Source organism: Patagioenas fasciata, chromosome 5 (genome assembly GCF_037038585.1).
Source record: "Patagioenas fasciata isolate bPatFas1 chromosome 5, bPatFas1.hap1, whole genome shotgun sequence".
Classification (NCBI taxonomy): Eukaryota; Metazoa; Chordata; class Aves; order Columbiformes; family Columbidae; genus Patagioenas; species Patagioenas fasciata.
Window position 1 is genome coordinate 6,670,603 of NC_092524.1, and position 18,051 is coordinate 6,688,653.

Sequence of the window (18,051 nt, forward strand, 5' to 3'; positions counted from 1 at the left end):
AAGGCTGGTTTTGGCTCTTTGTCTTTGTAACAGTGTATGTTAGTTTTGCCTTACATTCACCAAATTTGCTCTTGCTCTTTTATTTGTTTTTGAAGTGCAGAGAGGTGTAGTTTTGTCAATAGGTGCTTTTTTTCCGAAAGTTAAGCAAGTGCAGGTTTTAAGCAAGCATCTTTTCTGAAGTATATTTCCTATCTCATTCGAACAGAAAAAAGCAAATTACTCGAGTAAGATGACTAACAGGTAGAAATGTGATTAATCTACACAACACATAATAAGGAAATTGTGAAGAAGTATGGATGATCAATGCATATAAACATAAAACCACCAGGAGGTTTATCACAGAGCAGAACAGCCATCATAAATAAGATGTTCTACATACGTATTTCATTCTCCTCAAAGATGTGGCTACTATTACATAAATAGGTAAAACAAGCACTACAGAGTCCAGTACTTCATGATACTCAAAAGAAAAAACAACAAAAACCCACAAACCAACAACAAACCAAACCCAAACAAACCAATCCTCAAATGAAAACAAGCAAGTTTTAGCTGTCATGAAACAACTTAACTGAAAGTATCAATCAAAATTAACATTTACCTCAGCATATATTAGATATTTTCCGAAATCACAGGGTTGCAGTTAAGATCAGTATTGATCTTATCAGGTGCTAAGTAATCTAGGGAGATAAATGGAAAACAAATTGGGAAACCCAGGAGTCTTTTGTTAGGCTGTGATTAATTCAATGTTCTCTCATAGTCTGTTACATTATCAGTACAGAGATCATAACAACAAATTCACACAGGCGGAAAGCTAAGTTTATCTATTGTAGCAATACGTATTTTCTCAAAAGTCTGTATTTCGGAAGTATTTTGTATTCCCAACATGTATTTGTAACACAGAAAATATTATATTAGTTCAGTAACTTCTGTACTGAACTTAACTTGTAAAACAGTGTTTGGTGCCCAGATTCCTGACAGTTTGTGAGATTTACAGCTACGAAAAGTATGATGTATTTTATGATTCTACATGGCAAATGCTAAAGTAAAAACAGATACTGAGAAGTTGGTGGAAAATGAGAGTATTTTTCAGATTGCCACTTAAATCTAAGCAAGCTTAGAACAGTAATCAAAAGATGGTACCATGCAATGACTATTTGCTAATGAGTGACATAATTTGAGAGTTTTAGTTATCAATTGACTGAATAAACATCCTAGTCCCGTAGCTCTACTGCAATCAGCTAACTGGTAGCTTTTTACAGTATTTAAATCTACTAATAACTGATGATGTTCAACAGTTTCACAATGAAGAAACTTCTGTCTAACAATTAAACCCCTTCAAGTGGTATTTAAGAGCCATTTAAGAACTGAAGGTGCCTCCCTGCCAGATTACAGAAGCAAGACTGGCCCTCTGAAGTTTTCAAATGTTGTCTGTCTGTCTTACCTCTTCAGTGGTGAAAGTTCACTAGTAGGTTTGTTGTTTGTGTTTCTCTTTCCCCTGCTTCAAAGAGTACATAGTTGTGATTTAACGATACATAAATGTTTACTACAGTGCAGGCCCAACTAGTTTTGGTGGCTGCATGTCCAATATTATTGACACGGAGTGTCTCCTTATTTAAAAGCTGGAACAAAGCATTGGATGAAATCCTTAATAAAATACCATAGATACACTGTTAGTCTAATTTTCAGCTTGTCTTGGAGTTAAATGGACTTGCTTCAGAAAGTACAGGATAAATGACTGAACTAGCTCACTTTTTCCTAACAAGCTCTATCTTGCTATGACTCATTTACGCCGTATTAAAAAGCTACTTTTGTTCTTAGTTCCAGGTTTTCCTTTCCTGTGTTTGAAGTACAGGAGAATCACATCTTAAATTGCCTTTTATTTTGCATTGCTTATGTCTGCAGAGCCTGTGAAAGGGACTAGAGTAAAAAGGACATTCGACAAGTCCCAGAACTATCCACAGAGCTTTCTCCACTTCATGCTTGTCAACTGCTCTATTCTACCAGCTCTACTCCTTTTAAGTGTGAATTTCAGTTTAACTATAGTATTTGATTGAAAACAATTATGTTTTCTTGGTGGGTGCTCTATAATGTAGTAGTATAATAGCTGGCTGGTTCATAGGCAGTGAGCTGATTGATTGTTTGAGTGAACCTGTCAAAGAAAATTAACGAGTTCTACCCTAGGGAACAAGTGAGTATTTTCCAGTGCCTACTGTAGTCTACCAGAGTATATATTTAAGGACTGAAAAAACCCTTAATTTTATAAGAATAACCTGCCTTTTCTCCAGGGCTATTTGGATATAACTACAGTGCTATGAATATTGTCTCTACCTGTGTCACATGTGCCTTACCGGCTAGACTACACTTAGGTTAACCTACAGTCTGCTCACTTGAGATGTTATTTTTTTTACTCAAGGTATTTTTAATAATGAAGACACTTATCCCATTGTGATGGAAACACCATATGTGTTGTTACTACTTTGCTAAAGAAAAGGAAAATCTATTTCTGTAGCATCATATATGTATTAGAAAATGTACCTTCTGGTGATATGGCATCAAGACAATAGTACCATCTGAGATAGAAAACAAGGAGGGGAATTTGGTGTTCAGAATTATTGTCATGTTTTTATTTGCTCCCCCAACCTTTTTTTTTTTTTTTTTTCTTCCTTTCTTTTACTTTTCTTAATTTTAGTTGCACTATTGGCAAACATTGAGTGGTAAACCTGCAATGTCAATTGTGTCAGGATTACCCTGCCATCAACAGAAGTCAGAAAGTACACATCAGCCCATAAGAGCTGTGCTCTGGAAAATGGTAATACCAGCAACATGTTATTTATATTCTTTGCTTATGCTGGAGAGCCTGAGGTCTGTTGATGACTGGTGTGAAATTTAAGAGCCTTCAGATTGCTCTAGCAAGTTGAAGTTCAGTGCATATGTAAACATAATGAGGGGAGTAAAATTGTGTTGGGCTTAGTTTCCTGTCAATGAGTTGTGTGATCTAGTCTTTAATCACATCCAAAAATCTGGGAATTAAATCCCATGCAACTATAGGAATATTTCTCCCTTGATTCAAGGTGTTGGTTTATTTGATGAAAACACATTAAACTATGTCACAGATACATCTGAAAGACACTCTAAGTGACCTGTTAGTTTCTGCAAATTTTGTAAGACAGAACCAAAAAAATGAAGATTTGGAAATCAGAAGTTATTTGGGGTATTTTCATTGATAATTAAAAAAAAAAAGGACAAATAGAAACAATATTAAGTGAATGTACAGGTTCGAAGACAAAGCTGAAAACCAAAAATTTTAATTAAAAAAACCTCAAATCAACAAACTGGAGTCTCTCTGAGAGAGACAGAGTGAATGTCAAAGTTAGGTTTTGTCTTTGGTGATTTGAATGCCCATAACACACTATTAGACTTGAGAAAATTTGTGTTTAAGCTTACTTTAGCTTCCATTTGCTTGACAGCCATCTTATTTTAGAGTGAGCTTATGTCCATGCATTTTTCTCCTGTTACATAATAGACCAGAATTTTGCTTTCTATGATCAGCCTCTTATTCATTTCAATGGAATTTTCCTAGATTTAATTTGAAATAAGTAAGAGGAAATTTAGGCCGTGAATCATTCATTCGCTGTATTTGATAATACATTAATTCTATATGCTTACAGCTACTGTTCATGCTGGAGTTCTTGAAGGTGCAAACTTCATTTATAAGCATGAGGTGCATTTTATGTAATTTAAATTTTTATTTCCATTATTTCTATATTTTTTACATTTCTTTCTATTATTTGGATAGAACAGTTTACTGTTTATTTTCCAGACCTGCATTCAATTTTACAAAGCGAAAAGTATCCCAGGTTTTGAGGAACAATTTGTACAGTTCTTGCAGCACATCATTACGAACAAAAGTTACCTTTGTAACTTCAGTGTTTGAATTTAAAATTGCACAGACTATGACTAAAATTCTTTAAACATCTAAAAATAATGTTCTGATTTTGAAAGGTCACACTTTTTGTCCTCACTAGCCTTTCAAAAATTAATTTTCCCTGTGTGATGTTGCTTTGAGGCTCCACATGTGACAGAGAGAAAGAGAATCAGGATGTTAGTGTTTTCCTAACACAAGGTACTCAAAGTTACTTTTACAAGGCTTTATTTAAATGGTTGAAGGCTTTTTTGTTTCTTTTGAATGCTTGTGGAAAACCATGTTTAAATATTGACAGGAGAAACACACAACTCAATGATCGGGGAAAATTTGTGAGCATGAATGATCAGAATTGCTTTTAGTCAGAAAAATGTCTGTATTTGGCAGCTGAGAGTCTTTGGTTCTCAACCACTTACTCAAAATAGATTTAAGTCAACATGACATTTACAGTAAATTATATATTATGGAAATATAGAAGCATATATAGGAGATGTGCATATATATATATAATTCAAAATAATTTTAATATATTCAAATAGCTAACAAACTAACTGTTGGAGTAATTGACAGGTTGATCCTTCTCCTTTCTTGACCTCAGTTTACATCTTATTGAACTTATACCTCAAGTTATTATTACAACATCAATATTATTCTAGTTATAGATGAGACAAATTAAGAAATTATTGTATAAAAGGGCAAGGATTGTTGGTGAACTATGGATGATTCTCAGTGAACTGTTAGAGGTTCTCTTCCATCTGCCGTTTTTACGGAATGTCTGTTTTACCTCCCTGAATTTGAAGGCTGAAATCAATGGAGTCTGGTCTTCCAAAGGTATCTGGCCCATCCTTGATATCTGAAAGAGGCAAGGGTGCCCTTGGCTTCCCTTGTAGCTCCAGGGTGCCTGGGAAGAACCTGCAGTCCTCCAGATCCCTAGATGCCCGTGTTCACAGGGCCATTTATGGAAATGAAAATCCCTGCTCTGTCATCCAACATTTTATGTGCCATGAAGCTTTCACAGCTCTGTGAAGGAGCTAATCCAACTCCTTACACAGCTCTAGGAACCCCGAGGCTTGATTAGCTGTTGGGGACAAAATATTGGGTGTAAATGTCTGGAATCTCCTCGGTTATGAATACATTAGTAATGCATGTGTTGCACCCCAGCCTTTCCTCCCTCAGTTGGCATTCCCTTCCTGCCACAAACAAAACGCAGCAGCTTTTGGACAGCTGGAAACTCTCCAGTCTGTAAGAACTGCTCAGCTGGGCAGGCCCATGTTCTCCTCGATCTCTTTAATGATGCTTGATGAGCCCGGTGCAAGTAGTCAATGGATGGAAGGTGAGACACTCAATGAATCAGTTTAGTTAAAAGGTATTAATAAGGAAACTCAGTAAAACAACTTTTCGCCCACATGTTTAGTAGAATTTAGAAATCTAAGTGTCACATTTAGTCCCTGGGGGGAGGAGGAGAAATCTTTTTAACTTCTATTTTTAGGTCACATGCCTATGCTTAGCTCTTTTCATTAAAATAATAAAAAATAGGGCAATTTTATATAATTATTTTCAGTGATTTAGGGTCCTGTTTCATTTTGATCAAAATAAGAAAGAATTCACATTTTCTTGGTACTAGGATGTAACCTGTTGACCTTTGGGCATATTTTGTTAAGCTAAATCACCACTGCCTCAGGAATCCACCGATTTTATGGGGAAAAGGTCTCTCCCATGGTCATTTTATCAAGGCAGCTGAGCTTCTGTCCCTTCTACTGGTAAAACCATAAGGCAATACCTATTGAAACAGGATGCTAACCAAGTAAGGATCTTGAAGACCATCTTAATTTTTTTGCACATTAAAATCACTATTGATTCTGAGTCACAGTGTCTAACTCATCCTGAAAGTTAGATGTGTCCCCAAGATGTTGCTGCATCAGAGGCTTGCATTAGAATTAACATTACAGTCATTTGGTTTTCTTGGGGGGGGGGGGAAGGGGGGGGTAATGGGACTGCTATTGATTTTGCTGTTTTGCTTTGTTAACAAAGGGAGAGGGGAAAAAGGAAACAAACATTTACGAGAGAATATTTTTTTCCTTCATCTATTTAAACACGTTGACACTTCAACTAATAGACTAGATGTTTTCTGGTGGGATACTGTGGTTTTCTGAAAATCACAGAATGTTAGGGATTGGAAGGGACCTCGAAAGCTCACCCAGTCCAATCCCCCTGCCGGAGCCGGAACACCCAGATGAGGTTCCACAGGAAGGTGTCCAGGTGGGTTTGAATGTCTGCAGAGAAGGAGACTCCACAACCCCCCTGGGCAGCCTGGGCCAGTGTCTGTCACCCTCACTGAGAAGAAGTTTCTTCTCAAATTTAAGTGGAACCTTTTGTGTTCCAGTTTGTACCCATTACCCCTCGTCCTATCATTGGTTGTCACTGAGAAGAGCCTGGCTCCATCCTCCTGACACTCACCCTTTATATATCTGTAAACATTAATGAAGTCACCCCTCAGTCTCCTCAAAGCTCAAGAGCCCCAGCTCCCTCAGCCTTTCCTCACACGGGAGATGCTCCACTCCCTTCATCATCTTCGTTGTCCTGCGCTGGACTCTCTCCAGCAGTTCCCTGTCCTTCTGGAACTGAGGGGCCCAGAACTGGACACAATATTCCAGATGTGGTCTCACCAGGGCAGAGTAGCGGGGCAGGAGAACCTCTCTCGACCTACTGACCACCCCCCTTCTAATCCACCCCAGGATGCCATTGGCCTTTCTGGCCTCAAGGGCACAGTGCTGGCTCGTGGTCAATCAACCCAATATTAATCTCTGGTCAAAAAGCAAATAGAATGTTAGGCATTACTAGCAGAGGAATTTAAAGCAAATCAGAAACTAATTTGTGCTTCTGCATATATCTGTTTGTAAAGTTGTGTAATTCTGTAAATTTCAATTTTGAATGCTTCAAGCAATTTTGTATGAATTATAGTCAATTACACCTTTGCAGCTTGGAGAAGAGACAGATAAGAGGAAGAGGAGAAGATATTGAGATATGCAAATATACAACTTGATATGCCAAATAAAATTATTAGCTTGTAAATAACTGTATAGCTAAGTGAAGAAATTATTTTTTGCACAGTTTATACTTCTAGAACTCATTACCACAGGATGTTGTGGAGAGCGAAAATGCAAAGGTATAAGGCAAATTTATGGAGTACGTTTCCTGAATTACCTACTAAACCTGACGGTCCAGATACGAGTTCCAGGTTCTGTAATTCTCTAAGATTCTCATAGCATGACACAGAGGCTATTATTGTACACACACTGTGATCTTCAGTTCCTCAGGAAAGTACATTGGACTAGGCAGGCTTAGAGTTAGTAAATTTGTTCATACATTCTGACAAGTTGATGATACAATATTCCAAATATTTTGGATTTCTAGTATCTGACGAATGTTAATGTATTTCAGAGACTTCTACACCTGGTTTGAAAAGACTACAAATGGATACAGAAAAAAGATACTGTGGGATATATCTGTTTTAGTATTATTTTAAACCACAGTTAGTGTTTCTTTATAATATTTTTCCCTTCTATTTTTGAAGAACCTAAAAAAAAAAAAAGGGAAAATGAAAATAATGTGTTACTTTGTATTTCTGAATGTTTGCAATTATCTAGGTAAAATGCCACATCAGTGCAAAGTGAATAAACAGTGTCAGCCTTTCTATTTCCAGTCACACTACTCAGGTTTATTTTATTAGAGACATCTATGATTTGTTGATACCACTTGAATGTTTCATTTCTTAAAGGAAACATAGTTTTAGAGCAAAAAGCCTCTAGAGTCTGCAAGCAGGAGGTGGAAGTGAGTGGGCTGATATTGAGAAAAGCACTGTTGATTGGCACGATATATTGGTTTGGAGTATATTAACTTAGCTCACACTTTAAAGAATCAAAATTAACTCAGGAACGTGTTTAGAATCCAAACACCTCAACAGATGGAAAGCTCCCTTCCTTCCTCCTCTCCCAAATCACCTGGCAAAGAGTGAGCCAAGGCTAAAAAGGTGTTTTAGAGAATTTTCTTTCATTCTGCAAATTATATTTTTTTACACTTCTCAGAATAGTTTAAAGCTTTCCATAAACCAGAAAATGCATCTTCATAGCTTTTCTTGTTTCCTCATGAAAAACAAAATTCTGGAGTAGAGTCTATTTTAATTACACTGCGTACAGTATGTCATGGACTAGTGCGTCAAGCATTGCTATTTTGTGTCTGTGCTTAATTCCAACTTTAGACGGACATACATCATAACTGTAAACACCTGCCCGGCTTCATTAAGGATAGTAAAAATATCCCATTGTGGGAGGATCATACGCTGTGTTTTAGGCAGTTAGTGTGTGATCTCTGACAAGAACATACCGTGCTACGTCTTTCTCACTGTCTGTATTCTCCTTTGGATGAGAAATATGCAATTCTCTCTCTGTCCCTGGCCCCAATGTGCGCACACAAATGCGCACACGCGGAGTATTGCAGCGGTATACGTGGTGATCTAAAATAATATTGCAATAGACTTTTTATGGAAAAATGAAACTAAATTTAACACTACGAGATTAACTTAAGGCCGTAATATATACAGATAGTTTAAAGGTCAGTTATAATCTTTGTATCACTGCCATATGTTTAAAGGAGATTAATTAAAAAGAAAAAAAAAGAGGAAAAAAAGATGCAGTTAGTGCTTAAAAAAAGGATAGAAGTTTCTGCATAGGGATCCAAACATGAGTAACTTGCAAACAGTCCTGTCATCTGTCAAACCAACTACTACATCAAATTCATAAATAGCAGTGCATAAAAAAGAAACTAGGAAAACCAAATTTCACTTTGAAGCATCATAGAAATAGGAGGCTTTTAATTAAAGCTGAGCACTGCTAGTGATATTGTTAAAACTCTTTGCATGTTTTTTTAGTATTATTTTCCAGAATGCTTCCCAACTACTGCAACCGTTTGCAAACAGGTAAGGTGAGGCAAAAATAGATCAGGGGCTCCTGGCTTCTTTTGGTTCCAAGAGAACACGAGCACACTTCATATACTGTGATGTAGGGACTAATGTACTAGTATGGCTTTCTTTTGGCACATGCTTTTCTCCCCTTAAAGCTGAATTAAATGTGCACTACTTGATTTTGTTATCATTAGAGTTTGTCTAAGAGGAAACAACTATCTACAGTAGAAAAATCCCAACGTTCCCGGATCTTTAATTACCAAACTATTGAACTGCTGAAGTGTTAAGTTTAAAAATAAATAAGAAAATTGATCAAACACAAAATCCATCATTTGGATTTTCTCTGTTTTTCAGTCATGTGCAGTACCGAAGGGCACAAATCCAACTTGTTGTAAAGCTCCTATTTAAAGTTGCTTTTCAGCTTTCTTGTGATCTTGGTCACGTAGGTCTTTACTTCTAGCCCACATCTCCTCCTACTCAGGACACTGTTCCCACTGCTAGAAATGTCATAACCCCTACCGATTTCTATAGAACAACACTGAACATTTGAAATAGAATGACGTGGATGCTTGTAAGAGGTGTACTGGCATAGCAGATGTGATAATTGGGATACGCAGACTCTCAGCATCTCTGTCTTCCACTTGCTCCTTTCTAGATGGGCATTAGTGTCTTTCTGAAGTCTCATCTGTAAAGCAATCGCTTCCCTACAAAGCAGGAAGTACAGCGGTGGATATTTTCATTTCCCAAATTACACAGCAGTTATAATCTAAATGCTAAATCACTTTGAAATTTGCTCAACATCTTGCATTTACTGTGAATAACATGGAAAATAATTTCAAAGACAGTAATTTTTTTTTTTTCATTATTATTATTCTTACTTTTTTTTTAATCTGCAGTATTACTGTGCTAGTATGCAGCTCTTGGAAATTTGCAGTTATATTAACTCCAGCATCACATATAATCTTTCTTGGTAAGTGTCTCCTTGGTAAATGACCAATCAAAAGATAGATTTTCGTAGGGTGTGGGCTTTTTTGTTTTTGTTGTTATTTTGCTTCTAAGTTTTTCTGTGTGTGTGTATATATAAGGTTTATATAAAAGTACATATATATATATATATAAAAACCTAAATAATGAAAACAAATAAAAAATCTTTCACCCATGAGATGCCCTGTTCCAGCAATGTACACGTTGAACCACCTCTTCTGCTCTTATAATACATACAATATTTCTTATCCAGAAATCTGACACCTGTCCTACTGACCTACACAGTATTGATGCATTTGAATACTGTAGGGGAGGTGGATTGCTTGCAGATTTTTCAGGTATTTCTGGAGTGCACAGAATTTAGAAAATTCATTGGTAACTGCATCTGCTGGTGATGACTGCTCTAGTATGGCTATGATGAGGTTATACATTTGTATCTTTAGACATATGATACTTGGATATTAGTTACATAAATCAAATACGAGACTTGATTGTTTTAAGATAATGGTAATTCCTCAGGAGCGTGAAATCTGGTAGGTCTGAGTGAAAGACTTTTTCAAATGGCCCATTTGATGTAGACAGCAGATTTCACTAGATGATTTGACTTTGCTCTTTTTCCAGTGAATTATAGATAGGTATGGTTCAATAGGGAATTATGTCAAGTGAATTTACACCAAGAAAATTCCTTGTACTTTGAAAAAGAACCTGAAGACCTTCTGAGAACTTTTCAGATCTATCTGTAAATAACCAAAGGCACTTTTTTTTTCCTATCACAGAATCACAGAATGTTAGGGATCGGAAGGGACCTCGAAAGATCATTATTGTTTCATCAAAAGATGTACAAAGACTGATATATAGTAGTGATTTTCAGTATATGCTTAATATCAAATTATTATGATCTGCGTGGCATGATTATTTTCTCTTTTTGATTTGTTTTAATAATACAAGACAGCTTTTATTAAGAAGGAATTATTTTTTTTTACTGTTTTACGTTTTTTCTAGTACTACTTCATTCTGTAGGTCCTAAAGACAGTTGACACAGTTGTTTAGGGCTTAAGCCCCCCCAGTTCTTGTTGAAGTGAACCAGAGGTGAGAGCACTCACATTTTTATAGGGCTTGGACTTTGCTCATTTTAATAGTCAGCTCCTATTCACTTAATAATGTGAGTTATACTCTTAAAAGTATTCTTAGAACACCTTAGATTTTCACCGCAACCCCCCTTTCTGGTCTGTCAGCTAAAAACTGGAACATAAATTAACTTTGTCTTTGGTGACCGGTCAGTAAATCTATAAAGTCAAAGAAAAATAGAGACAGCTCTAGGGAGATATTCTGTTTTCTAGGTATCTAATCTTAATTTTTCCTTGAGGGCTTAAAACACTGAAGTCCTATCAAAATGTGTTTTTTTTCTTGCCTTTGTATACTGTTAAATGCCTTCTGGGGGCAGAAGGAATCATGAAGACCTAAGAAATGGAGGTGGCTGTCATGTTTGATTCAGTTTGTGATTAGTGGTTCAGTGGACATGGAGAGTTGCAGCATTAAGGAACACCATTTCAGACCACATCCTAACCAGCTCTCAAAAGCAATACTTATTTTGTTTTTAAAGGCAGATAGCTCTAAAAGTCAAAAGAAAGGAGAGGTCATAATATGCTAAACATGGCTTCAAATCTCCCTTTCTGCTCCATATTTGTTGGACTTTGCTTTTTTTTCAAAGTATAGTTTCAAAGTAAGAACAGTATACGCAAAATAGGTATTTTTTCATTTCACCTGAATCTGTATAACTCTGGAATGTTATTCACTATGTTCTTAATTTTTGCAGTCTTTCAGGAAAGAAAAAAAATAAAATAAAAAGGTTTCGTTGTCCTAATCTCTTTTTTCTATCTAATCCCATGCCGTCTCCTTATAAAATTAACAGTGTGTCTTGTTTATCTTTTAATTTCATTAATTATAAATCTAATTAAACTTGCCAAACAAAACCCACAGTATTATGGAGGTTTTTCTTGGAGTGATACTTTGAGACAAATTAAACCAGGCATGGATCTACTTCCTTTTGTCTATGGACAAAAGAAGTGCCCTGAGCCAAATGCTGCCTTGCAGCTTGTTGGGAGAGATGTTGGGGAGCGGAGGTTCTCCCTTCGCTCTGGTGGGCGTTCTTGCCAGCATTTAGAAAAAAAAAGGTTTGATAACAGATGATAGTTCCTGGTCTCTTACTGCTGAATGAGATTTTCTTTAAGCAGCACGTTACACTCTAGGCTACCTGTTGACAGCCCCTTTTCCTAAAATCCTGTTTTGTGGGATGAGGTGTTTTTTTTAAAAATGTTGCAGTATCAAATTTGTTTTGCACCAATTGTAATGAAATTGAAGGTCTTTCTGGATTTTGTGATGCCTCATCTACAAATGAAGTGATGATACTGTAAAGGCACAAGCTAGAATCAAACCCTTGTTCATGGAAAACAAAACTTATGTCAATGTCCTGGTTTTGTTAAAAACAAGACCAGTTCTATTTTAGTGATTTTTCTTTCAGCTAAGTTCTTCTAGGTGGCTGCACTTTTCTGAGTTTTAGCCTGTGTATTTTTCCTAAGATGCTGTACTTGGTGCTGGTAAGAGACCAATGGAATGCTGAAGAAGCTTGTGTTTAGATGTATTACTACGGTAGCTAAGAAAGACTGATAAGTTTTCCCACGTTCTGTTGTGAGAGGGGCATGTTTGAGGAGGGGTGGATGGAACAGGTGACTAGAACTGACCAACAGAAGTATTCCATCCCATAATCGTCATACCCCCTATCTAAGAGGGTGATCACGAGGGTCACGCTCTCTTCGACCATGGCCGGCACCTGGAGAGGACCCTGTCTGTCTGCCTGTGATCTGCGGGCCTCAGGCCCTGCATCCTGCAACCAGGTTCTGGTTTGCTGTGAAGTCCCTCCCGTGACTTCCAGGGCCCTGAGCTGCACCTGCTGGAGCCGCCAGCTCCGCACACCCAGCTCTGCTGCTGGAGTGACACCAACTCCACATCCAGCACTTGAGATTGGTTTTGTAGATTTTGTATATATTCTCTATTTATTAGTAGTATTAGTAAAGCCCTTTAAAACTCTCCAACTTGAAGTCTAAGTCTCTCTTCCTTTCCTCTTATCTTTCCGATCATCTTTCCAATCTAAAGGAAAGGGGTGGTGGGAAATGAGGGGAAAACAGGGAGCGTCTCCCACGGTTTATTGCCTCCTTGCCTTAAACCTTGACAGTCACTCACAGAACTGAAAAAAATGGCACCAAACTTGTAAACTGGTAATCACGGCTTGTGGCACCAGTAGATTGTGTTCTGCAAACACATAGTCCAGAGATCAAGAACTGCCTGCAAAGAAAGCTGGTGGAAGTAGGAATGCTAATAGACTCTTGTATTTCAATAAGACCTAATATAAAATGTAAGTTTTATACTGTATAAGTTATGTTTCATGATGCTTTAGCCTAGTTTAGGACAAATTAAATCTATCAAACACTGAAGAATAAAAAGAAGCAATCATAGAAAAGATCCTGGAGAAGCAGTTAACTTTTCAACTCTGAGGCAGAATTTACAAGAGGTTATAGACTCTATTAGTAACCTTTAAGGTAACAAAATCAGGGGAAAAGCTGTGCATCATATTTATATTAATAGAGATTTATATGAGTAATTAGATGATGAAAGATAGGCTCTTCCCAAAGATAACATGCAGCTGCTGTTAACCTCATGCTTGTATGGAGGTTCATGCTCACTGATGCAGGATGATTTTTGCTTCTTTCTGATTTAATATCTAGGCCTTGAATAAGATTTATTCCTTGTAAGGTGGCTACCTGTGAATCCTGAGATATTAAGCAGAACTAATAAAATGTCAGTATTAAGATTCCTTTCTTAAGGCTATTAAAGTCATCCAGCAAGTAATTTCTTTTTAATATTGAATTATTTCAATTCTTGTATTACACGTTTTAGTATTTTAACACCAGTCCTTTGAGACTATTGATTTCTGTAAAGCAAATTCCTTTAATTTTTGTTTTCCAGTTCATATACAGAAGCCAGCAATACAGAAATTCACTGCAAGAATGTCATATAGCTTTTATTTTCTCTTTTTAGATTATGCTAAATTTTGCCAATTAGATAGTAGACACATTTTTTATTGTTTTGTTAAAGTGTTCTCTCTCTTTTATTTATAGAGCCTGAAAAGAAGCGTTTGAGGTACGAGGGCACCTTGAACAAAAAGGTAAGAACAAGTTTATTCATATTTAATCATACTTCTTGCCAATATTGTTCTACATTTAAAAAAATGCATTATGAATAGTTTATGTGTATGAAATAATCTCGCCAAAATCACAGAATCACAGAATGTTAGGGATTGGAAGGGACCTCGAAAGATCATCCAGTCCAGTCCTCCTGCTGGAGCAGGAACACCCAGATGAGTTACAAATGGAACACTATGATTGTTAGTGGATTTTTCAGTGCCAAGACTGAACCTGAAGTAGAGGGGAAAAGTTTCAGCGGAGATTATTCCGAGGCTGAAGAAAAAGAATCTCAAACTATTCTTACACTTAAAACAACACGATAATTCAGTTGTCCTGTCCAGTCTCAGGTAGCGTGCTGTCTTTGGCAAAGGAAAACAATGAATTCACTCTTCACTTAAGCTCGTGTAACTGAGAAACTTTTCTATGAAGTGTCCCTTGCTTTGAGAAATAATTTACATTGGTTGTAAGACTTAGAAATGTTTTGCCAGTCATTTAATATTGAAAGTGATTTATCTTGGATTTTGGTTACAGTAAAATGCAGTTAACCCCTGAGGGTTAAACTGCATCTTTTGGCTGATCTTTGACTGGCTTGTTCAGCTTGACTATGGGGGTCTCAGGCGCCGTCCGGTCTCCTGGCAGCTGGAATCACTGCTGATCTGTGCTGTGCAATCTGTGCTCTTCCCCAGGGGACACAATGGGTACCCAGCTCACACTTTTAATGGGACTGGGAATTTTTGGCTTACACAACATATCCAGCCAGCAGCAGGTCATTCAGCCAGTCGGAACTATGATGCACAGAATAAAAGGTCAGCAAACTCTGACCTTTGTTGTTTTGTTCTTTTTTTTTTTCGTTTGTTTTTAATCACAGTAGCCCCTTGTAGACAGCAAAGATAAAGACCATCTGCTAAGAACAATTAATGGTTGCTTAGTTCTCTATCTCTAGTAGGGTTGGATTAGACTTGGGGAATGTTCTGATTTGCGCAGGCAGGCAAATCTCTTCTACAGTGATTACTCTGGAGTAATCAAACTCCAACGTGTGATAGCCACCCTCTCCAAAGGTAGTCAGATGAAGCTCAATTAAAAAAAAAACTTTTAAAATATTTTTATTTTTAAACCCTGGCTATAAGCTAACTTGTGTGTAGTGAATAGTATGGTTTAAAATACTTGCTTTGGCAGAAGTGAGGAGGCAGAACTGCTTGCAGGGATAAAAATGCGATTGTGAGGATAGGACAGGTGAAAATTCATAAACCAGTTTAGCTTGTGAAGCCATATTTTGTGGAATTGTCTTCCGTGTGCAAGTCATCACATATAGTCTACGAGTTCTGTTCTCTTGGTATACCTCTGTCTTGCATATGACTTCTGGTTTGTGTGTTGGACCTTGAATTTCTCAAAGCTTCAGTTATCTGGTCAGTGAAGGGGTTTATAGATGGCTGTGAAAGGGGGTTAGGTACTTAAATTGTCTAAGTGGAACAGGTAGATTTTTGTAAACTCTGTGCGGTTTCTGTTAACCTATTGAGCAAATACCTTCTAGAGAGGCGTGAGTGCTTTGCCCTCAACCCCAAACCCTGTTAGTGCCGTGTCTGTGTGTGCACGTGTCCTGCTGTGCAGCTCAATGTCTGAGCCTGGCTGTGATTCCCAGATTAATAATTCTTCCACCTATGCCCCTGCTGCCTGCCTGGCTCTTCACTACAGTCACCTGGCATATGAGGATCAAAGTTTTTGTGTATTCATTTTTATTTATTTATTTGTAATATGAATGTAAGTTTTTCCATATTACTAGAAAAGTGTAACTCAGTGTAATTCCTTGAAAAATCCATATACCACTTCAAAGCTTGATTTCATAGTGCTTTGTAATACTAAGCAGAGGGCATTATAAGCACTACTTTTTTTACTCTTACATGTACTTTGATTACTATTTAGAACAGATGAGAAGTTTGGTTTTTAATGAAGCGAATGACATTTATTAACTACCCTGTGACTAGTTCAAAATAAATCAGCAAAGTCTGAACAAAATAAAAATAATTAATCTATAGAGATGGTTGTCTTCTGTGAATCACCTAATGCCACCTACCTCAGATTGGCGTTCCAGGAGCCATTAGTGAGGATTTTTCACTTTGTGACATGGCACAGTGATGGCAGATATATCCAATTAGTTCTTTTCCCAGTAGACAAGGTATTCTAATTATTGTTAAGGAATAGAAAAGGAGTGTCTGGTAAAGAATCATATGAAAGAACTCTTGACTTTCTCCCTCTCTTATATATGCCATACTGTGCATACAGATATATAGCTCATAACCAAGATCTTTAAGAAAACACTGAAGAAAAACGTACATCTATAATAGCCTGATTAAATTTTATTGTGAAGTATGGAAAAAGCTTCTATTTACAAATAGAAAAAAAAATCTGTATTAAAAGAAAAACACCAGCTTCATCTTGAAAAGCAGTTTCTTTTTACAGGTACAAAGAATATATAAATCAGAGATGGGTAAAGTTCTTAATTTGGATGGATACTTTTTATGATGCTTGACTTCAGCATGCATGGAAATCAGTATTTATTGCATATCAGTATTTATTTGGTGTAACATATTTTGCTGCTTAAATATAAAAAGTAACTTTAACTTTATTAATGATATCTTATTTAGTGTAGTTGCTTTTCTGTGAAGGCAAGATTTTATCTCAAAAGGCTGAGTTCAGAAGCGTAATGTCACAGAGCAAGGAGTTTGACGGAAATTTGGTTTTCAGGAGGCCATATGCTCTATCCATTAGCTCCTTGTACTTGCTTTCACCTGATAATTTTCAACTTCCCCTCAGTCCAAGCAAGACAACAGTTTAGAAAGCCATTCAGGGAACAGGATCAATGATAAAATGACTTGGTTTAACGGGTCTTTTAAGAGGTTATATTGACAAGGTCATTTTTAACCAAAATGTATTTAGTCCAGTGACTTGCAACCCTGCTCCATTAGCAGTTGTGTCAGCTGAGGAGAAGTGATAAAAGGAGCAGTTAACTACAAAGGCAAGGACTCCTTCAGATGGCTTTGTTGCCAGAGTCAAAGTGTATGTCACTTTGCACATAAAAATATATGCAAAATTTTGTAGAGACTGTGAAACTCTTGCCAGACTGCACATGCAGCTGTATGTAAAACTAGAAACAGAATCAACTTCTAAGTCATGAACTTACACCTCATGTTCTTTTTATTGGTTTTTTTTTTTTTTTTTTAACATGATTGCTTTCAGTGCTTTTGTGTGTTTGTCTCGCTGGCAAGGAGCTTGAATTGCTTCCTTGTCCATTTTCCAAAGAATATATTAAAAGGTACATGTTCTTCCTACCTCCTTTGCCCATCTCCTTTTTGCATCTCAGCTTCCCTCTCTCCACACCTTTTTCTTTTGTGTTTGTGCTTTTGTATCATTTTTTACTTTTTTAAACTAGATGTCTATCAGCAATTGATAAAATAACAATTATTTATGATGTTGCTGTGGTTTGCAGGTACTCTCTCTCTTGTCAGACTTAACTAAACTTTATTGGTCTTCAACAAAAGATTACATTGTGGACCATTGTTTTATTTTTTCAGTTACTATTCATAGATTAGTTTGAATGTTCATCCACCACACTTAGCTGAGGGCTGCAAAAATCCTGTGAGGTGAGACTCTGAACTGATACTTTGAATTGCTCTTGGGTTCTTATCCTCTGCCATGAGAATTTCAGAAAGAAATAGTGGTTATGGGCACAAGAGAGAGAAAATGAGAGATGAGGTAGGAGGAAGAGAAGGAAAGAGCCAAAATATAAGAAAATAGAAACATTGAGATGAGTGTGATGAAACCAAAGTAGAGGATAGAAACTTTTCACCATCGGTTTCTGTGTGTCAGTTCAGGCTGAGATTTTGAAAGACTGTTGCCTTCCTTTTAGGAATAAAGCACTATTTGTTTTCATTTATAAAGGTGTCCGG

The 18,051-nt window shown here is 36.9% G+C and overlaps 1 long non-coding RNA gene across 1 annotated transcript in view; it reads left to right on the top strand.

Annotated features, from left to right (window-relative positions):
* Positions 1–18,051, top strand: part of LOC139827987 (uncharacterized) — a 101,035-nt gene that overhangs the window by 39,143 nt on the left and 43,841 nt on the right. Inside the window, exon 2 of the long non-coding RNA XR_011739136.1 lies at positions 14,042–14,088. This is a non-coding gene — a long non-coding RNA (uncharacterized lncRNA). The remainder of the gene's footprint in view (positions 1–14,041; positions 14,089–18,051) is intronic.